Consider the following 7,619-nt stretch of genomic DNA (forward strand, 5'->3'; position numbering starts at 1 on the left):
AACTAAATGGTGATTTGAATTCGCCATAAAATATCACATTGGAGATTAATGAGTCGGAAGAGGGTTGATGCCACCACTTTGCTTCAGCTTTAGCAGTAACAAGCAGTCTGATAACACCAACACAGACATGTGATAGACAACGAGACCACTGCAAATATGCAACCCCAAAATGTTTAGTTGTGCATCACAAAGTGACCACAATATCTTTCAAAAATACTACCGGCACTGCAGGCTTTTTTGTTGTTTTGTAATCTGAATCTACTATGTACATCTTTACTAAACATTTAATTGATTTCAGAATTTTAACTGTTGAGAAAAATGGGTTAACTGCGGGCAATTTTATAATACGTCATCTACAGATGTGGACATATTTCTTGGTCCCCCTCCATGAAAAAAACTATAATTGTCTCTGAAATGACTTGAAACTGTCAAAAGTATTTGGCATCCATTATATTTTATTCCATGTTTAACAAAAATAAGACTTTGCTTTAAAGTTTTGATGCAATAGAATATTTCAAATACTAACACAAATAAAAATTGTGGGTGCCACATTGGTAGCCCTGCTGCCTCGCAGTCAGGAGAAAGTATAAAAAAAAGCACTAAGAGATTTAAAACAAAACCCAATCATGGTGGCATGACAAAAGAGAGAGAGACAAAAGCATGCCATCATAAGCATGGAGAAAAAAAAATACCAGTATTGTTTTCTTTTTTCCATCTCTGAAATTAAATTTAGTGGACATTCTAAATGACAAAAAGGTTCACCTGCATGACAAAATGCTTTAAATTTTGTGCTCTGTGCTAATCCTGCTGGATAATAATTTCTTCACAGAGCAGTGCTTCTCAAACATTTTTTCTCGCACCTCAATCTTAACCAGTCGACAAGGGATGTCAGATCGATACAGACGGTCATAGCCAGTGGAAATTTGGTTTCCCTTGGAACTCATAAGCAACATCGATGGCTTAAACTGCCCAGAGTGACCAATCAAGACACTTTGCAAACTGTTCACAGTCATTTCCCATTGAATACAATGGTTAGTCACCAACCTGCACAACCCAAAAGGTTTCAACCTACAACGCATTTTGGGTTGCATCCCATAGTTAAAAAACTATAACAAAGAATAAATGAACCTTGGGAAGCATCTGCAGCAGGGGAGGGCTCACTGTGCTCTGGAGCAGATGGAGAGTACAAAGAGACTGCTGCGGAGTTCCCTTCTATAAGGGGTGGCAGCAGAATTAGTAAAAAATCATTCAAATTAGATATAATATTGCTATGAATCACAGCTCTGCATTCGATTCAAATGCCACATCATATTATGGACTTAAATAAATGTCTGCTCATAATAAACAGTAAAAAGCTACTACTTACTTATACTTATTCAAAGACAGTTCTCAATCGTTCTCTTTCTCTATGCCAATTTACAAAGAATATACGTGCACTATAAAAAAATGGTAGTTGTTTTATGGTGTGTCTTTCTGTTTCCAGACAGCTTATGCAATCTATGTTTTTCACACATCATGCCACAGAAAGCTTTAGCTTTACACTTTTAGTGTTGATTACTATTTTGAACTTAGTGGGCAATTGGCCAATGTTTTCATCTGACAAAATAAAAGTCATTCACTGAACTGAACTAAACTTATTTGCATGGCAGACCAATATGTAACATGGGCAAATTTCTGCTGCCCTGACCATCTCATTCCATACATTATGAAAAAAATAATAACACAGAATATACTAATCCAAAACTATGGCTACCCCTTTTTCCTAGTTCCATGGTCCATGATTACATATACAGTACCCGCTTTAAATATAATTTCATTTATAATATAAATCTCCTGCGGTGGGTTGGCACCCTGCCCAGGATTGGTTCCTGCCTTGTGCCCTGTGTTGGCTGGGATTGGCTCCAGCAGACCCCCGTGACCCTGTATTCGGATTCAGCGGGTTAGAAAATGGATGGATGGATATAAATCTCTTGTGAAGCATGTTTTACTACTGGTAAAACAAATCAAACAATGCAGAAAGAAACCATAAAACCTTGAAAAGTAAAAGGCACCTGTACTGTACAATTTATAGTGCCACATTTATGCAACCCCTCATGAAAAGTCTGACAGTGACACCTGTCAAAATGTCAGCATTAACTGTTGCAGGCAGCAATTTATCTGCTTGTATGTTGATTTTGATGCCTTTGGTTGTGGAGGACAAAGTAGCAGGTCTGTCATTACATTGGATAAAACGTAAAACTTAATAAGATTTAAACTACAGGGGAACCTTATAGTTGTTTTTCCAGGTCTCCAATAAATTTAAATTCTGCATTTCTGTCAACAGTGACTCTCCAAGATGGAAAGAGCACCCTGTTACCTGCAGACATTTGTCATTGGGTGCATTTCTCCTGTGCATATTTACCACCGGGCGGCCTGGTGGCACAGTAGGTAGCGCTGCTGCCTCGCAGTTAGGAGACCCGGGTTCGCTTCCTGTGTCCTCCCTGCGTGGAGTTTTCATGTTCTCCTCATGTCTGCGTGGGTTTCCTCTGGATGCTCCGGTTTCCTCCAACAGTCCAAAGACATGCAGGTTAGGTGCATTGGCGATTCTAAATTGTCCATAATGTGTGTTCGTGTGCCCTGCGGTGGGCTGGCGCCCTGTCCGGGGTTTGTTTCCTACCTTGTGTTAGCTGGGATTGGCTCCAGCAGACCCCGTGACCCTGTAGTTAGGATATTAGGGGTTGGATACTGGATGGATGGATAAAAATGGTATGGACAAATATGATGGACCCCTTAACCCAATATTTTATTTCAGAGACAACCACTGCAAATAAGCGATTCCTGGAGCTCTCAATGGGACTTCTCCATCTGTCAGTAGGTAGTTTGGCCCACTTTTCCTGAACAAAGTGCTCTAGCTGTGTCAGGTTTGAAGGGGGCCTTCGCCAGACTGCATGTTTCAGATCTTTCTGTAGATATATGATAGGATTCAAAGCAGGGCTCCTCGAAGGCCGCTTCAGAATAGTCCAATGTCTTGTTCTTAGCCATTCTTGGGTGCTTTTAGCTGTGTGTTTGGGTAATTTTCCTTTTGGAGGATCCATGACCAGCGACTGAGACAGACCTTTCTGACACTGGACGGTCCATTTCACTCCAGAGTAACTTGATAGTCTTGTGATTTCATTGTTTCCTGCACAGACTCAAGGCACCTCATGCCAGATGCAAAAAAAGTAGCCCCAAATCATAACCGAGCCTCCTCCATATTTCACAGTAGGTATTTTTATTGAAAGCTTCACTTCTACATCTGTGGACGAACAGCTGATATGACTAGATGAAAAGCTCCAGTTTTGTCTTACCTGTCTAAAGGACATTCCCCCAGAAGCATTGTGGCTTTTCAGTATGCATTTAAGCAAATTCCTGTTCTATGTTTTTCTTTCAACCGTGGAATCCCAACGAGTCTTTTTCCACTGAGTCCACCATCACTTAAAAATACTGATACTGTTGGACCTTGACCTTGGAGATCAGTTTGTATCTCTTTGGAAGTTGTCCTTGGCTTTTTGTCTACCATTCTTACTATCCTTCTGCCTATTCTGGTGTCATTTTTCCTTTTGCGGCCGCATTCAAGGAGGATGACTGCAGTCCCACGTCCCTTAAACTTCTTAATATTTGCAGTTGTTCTCACAAGAACATTAAGCCACTTGGAGATGGTCTTATAGCCCTTGCTTTTAACATGCATGTCTATAATTTTCTTTCTAATCTTCTCAGTCAACACTCTCCTCTCCTCTAGTCCATGTTCAGCATGGAACACACAATGATACCAAACAGCAGACTAACTACTTTTCTCCATTTAAATGGACAAAATGACTGATACTAATTAAAGAAAAAAGCAAGTTTGAAAAATCACTCTAATCCAATTATTTATGATCTTTTCTAGGGGTACCAAGAAATGTGTCCAGGCCAATTTAGAATATTTTTGTAGAATAAGCAATACTTTTTATTTTTTCAAACTTGCTTTGCTTTACTCGATGACATATCAAAGGCATGCATGGGTAGACATAGGACAATTGCTTTTCATTTAATCACTTTTAACGGTACTAACAAATCTGTCCATGCCTGATATTCTGTTGATATTGTAAATCATCCATCATCCATTGAAATATACCACAAAGAAATTGTGGTTCATTCCACATCGAAGTCACACTGCTGATTCCAGTCACTAAATGAATCAGCTTCCTCAATCTTTGAATCAGGCCTTATCAGCCAGCAACTGAATGTTTGTTCTCATTAGCCGCACAAGTGGATTTTGAAATCGTAACATTTGTGTGTTGTACTGAGGAAGCCTTTTTTTCTACAGAAAGGAAAAGAAAATATATTTATTGTATATATGAGGTAACAGAACTCAATCAAAGTTATCCCTTTAAATTCAGACGTTGGTGTCTTACTGATTTCTTTCTGAACAGATTTATGTCCTGTACTCATTCATGTTAATTTATGCCATACATATTTAAAACATATGTTTATGACCAAAACAGGGTAAACAAGGCATCAGTCCATGACAGGGCACACATGCACACATCCACACTTCAGAGAAAACCCACATAAACATAAAAGCACGTCCATAATCCACATAGACACTGCCCTGTCCAGGATTTACATCAATAGTTATGAGTTGGCAGCACTGACTACTGCCCCACAGTGTTGCCCAGAAATCATCAGCTTATTTAATTGGTTAAGTTAAGTTCTAATCCTGCAGTTAAAATTGTAACCTTTAGTACATTACAAAAGTTACTCTAGACATTTGGTATAGAGTGGGGAAACAATCTTGGCTCTTCCACTCTGGTACAAACACTCTCCTGTTTTTTACAACCCAACCCTAAGCGTTAGAGGTGATCCCATTTTGTTCAGGCCCTGGTCTAGCAAATGAGTTCACACACTGGGGGCCTCATGTTTAAAAGGTGCATACACACAAAAATATTGGTGTAAAGTTATGCACATTTTCACAGCATACCGCACACACGCACGATTCAATTCGGTTTTGTAAACGGGCAGCACCCAGCGTCAAAGCAGTGCCACTGTTTCTGTTAGGATTCCCTTATTTTTATAGACTGGCATCCCTGACACAGGCTCTATCAAATACACTGAAATTAATTGCATATCATTTACAAATTTAAGGCACTTGATTGTAATCATTCTGTAACAATACAATGGTGCACAAAATGGCAAAACTATTCCAACTACCATGGCAGCTTTAGCATTGTTAGAAGAATTGGAAGAGACCACATATTTTGAGATCATACTAACTTCCTCTTGGAGCTCTGTGCTGTTAGAATACTAGAATGTATACCTGAAATCATTTTTATCATAAAATGAAATAAAGTATGTATAGCACATTTTACAGGTAAATTGTCAATTTCATTTTAAAAATGTATACTGTTAAAAATTAAACATGTGGGGGCATGGTGGCACAGCGGAAGCACTATGGGGGTCACATCCTTGGTGTTCCCTGCCTGGGGTTTGTATGTCTTCCTGATGGGTTTTCTCCGCACACATCAGTTTCCTTCCAAAGGCATGCAGGTTAGGGGATTCGGGAATGCTAAATTGACGCTACTGGTTTATGTGTGTGCTCGTATGCACCCTGTGATGAGCTGGTACTCTGTCCTGGGACCAACCCTGCTTCATGCTCAATACTTGCTGGATCTGGTGCAATCCTGGATAGAATAATTAAACTTGCAGAGGTCACAATGTAGTCAGACATGTACAAAAGAAACAAGAAGGACAATTCATCCTTTATGTCTGATGAACTATGTTTGTTACCTTTGAACTGGAAAAGCATTGGTAACAAATTTTTAAGCCAAATCTTAATCTAATATAACGCAGTGACCAGAAATCTTCTATATGAAATACTAGTAATAGACTGTCTTCATAAGGAGCAAGTTAGAGTCATCAACAAGGGCTTGCCAGGGTCATGACCAGATAATCTATTACTGAAAAGGCAATCATTACAAGCCTAGATCAACTAATGCACTAACAAACACACACACACAAACACAGATATTATCAGTAAGAAGATGCAAGCAGAGACAAGATATACAAAAGGAAGTTGACATTTAGGGGTGGATCAGCAATGCAGAAGAAGAAACGGGGCTGTTGCTGATTGCTTATTCATCAGTCAGCTTTGCAGACAAAACAATGACAAATAATGTGGCACCTAGTTTATAGAGACTGAGGTAGCTGAGCAAATAATATGGAAATAGGAGCTGGTGCCTGGCTTAGGAGCAACAAACTGCACAGACAAGATGGAGAAGGGCAAGTAGGGTGGTAGGATGTGTAAGCCTGCTTGTTAGACAGACACAAAACAAACATCCCCACTGTCTGTCTGGAAAGGAGCTGAGAAAAAGACTCACAGGATCTGGATTACTTCCATTAAGAGGCAAAGATAGTATGAAAGAAACAGGTTCATACCCAATTGAGTTGCTTTAAGGAATTACAGGTCCCAAACTGCCCTGAGGGTGTCCATGTGGGAATCCTAACCCATGAAAGCTGCCATCTAATGTATTAGGGGGATAAAATATTCATTGCATCTTCCCCGGTCCTTCCATTGCACTGGTCTCCCGACCAGGTAAGGATCCTGGTTCAGTCCTGAGTGGGATGCCATTATCTGCTTGATGTCCATTAAACAGGTTAAAATCTAAGTTTGCATTGCACCATCAATTAGAATGTATTTTGTAATACATATACTAATATGAATTGCATTTTTCATTCCAACGGATGGCACACCACAATCATTATAACTGCTTTTACAAGTCCTATGCCGAATGACACATCCAGACAGATACACAGATACTCAGAGAGTTGTCCTTTTTTAAGGTGGATTATTTTCTCTGTCTAGTAATGGTTGCGGTCTGATGCCTGAATACTTACTCAGTTTTGTATGTTTAGCTTAATGAGAAATTCACTAAATAATTCTGCCTATTGTAGTGGTTTTGAATTTACTGCATATCCTGGGGGTCCAATGTGGCCACAGGTTTTTTGTCCCAACCAGCTTTTAGTTAGAATTTCTATGATTTGTTGTTAATCCAAATATTATATTTTTTCATATTTATTCTAAAGTACTAAGTATTAAAAATGCTATCTAGTCTTTACGCACAGCCCTGCTGGATACCATGGGGGCCACTAGGAGACACTGCAGGGAGGAACGATGTTTATTTGCCATACGCCCCGGAAGTATGTCTGAGTCACATGGACAAGGGGAATGACGTGCTTCCGGGGTGAAGAAAAGGACTTTTGATCTGACCCGGAAGTAATAGAAGATCACATGAACTGTGGATTGGAACACTTCCAGGTCAGGGAATATAAAAGGACTGTGGGAGCTTCCAGACGGAGAACTGAGCTGGGTGGAAGGGTGGCAACGCGTCTGGGAGTGGTTGATTGTGATTATTTATTTATTATTGTGGTTATTGATGAGTATAGTGGAGAGGAGGGTGCTTTGTGCACTGTTGTATATGAATAAAGTCATCTTTTGGACTTTTATCTGGTGTCTGACGTCTTGGGCAAGGGTTCAATTGAGCGATAGCGCCCCCTATCTGTCACACATGACATAAGCACAAAAGCCGAAATGTGCTTACGCACTGAAAAATCCATATGCAGGA

The sequence above is a fragment of the Polypterus senegalus genome, chromosome 5, assembly GCF_016835505.1.
Source record: "Polypterus senegalus isolate Bchr_013 chromosome 5, ASM1683550v1, whole genome shotgun sequence".
NCBI classification, from domain to species: domain Eukaryota; kingdom Metazoa; phylum Chordata; class Cladistia; order Polypteriformes; family Polypteridae; genus Polypterus; species Polypterus senegalus.